The sequence below is a fragment of the Danio rerio genome, chromosome 8 (assembly GCF_052040795.2).
Source record: "Danio rerio strain M-AB ecotype USA chromosome 8, GRCz13ab, whole genome shotgun sequence".
NCBI classification, from domain to species: Eukaryota; Metazoa; Chordata; class Actinopteri; order Cypriniformes; family Danionidae; genus Danio; species Danio rerio.
Window position 1 is genome coordinate 32,894,720 of NC_141028.1, and position 257 is coordinate 32,894,976.

Genomic DNA, 257 nt, shown 5'->3' on the forward strand with positions numbered 1-257 from the left:
ATATAACAATACATTGATATAGGTAACAATTTCTCATTGCGTTTGTAGACTGTTTTAAATGGTCGTAGTTTTAGCAATTTTGTCAATTTATCAATGTTCTGTCTTGACTTGTAAAAAAAAAAATTTATTAAAAATATTAATAATAAATTAGTAGCTAACCACGTCGGGTTCACTTTGGCCCTCTGAGGTGAAGGGATTTCGCAAGAGATGGACATGTAGGCAACTAGTTAAATAGTAATGTAAAGCAAGGTGAATTC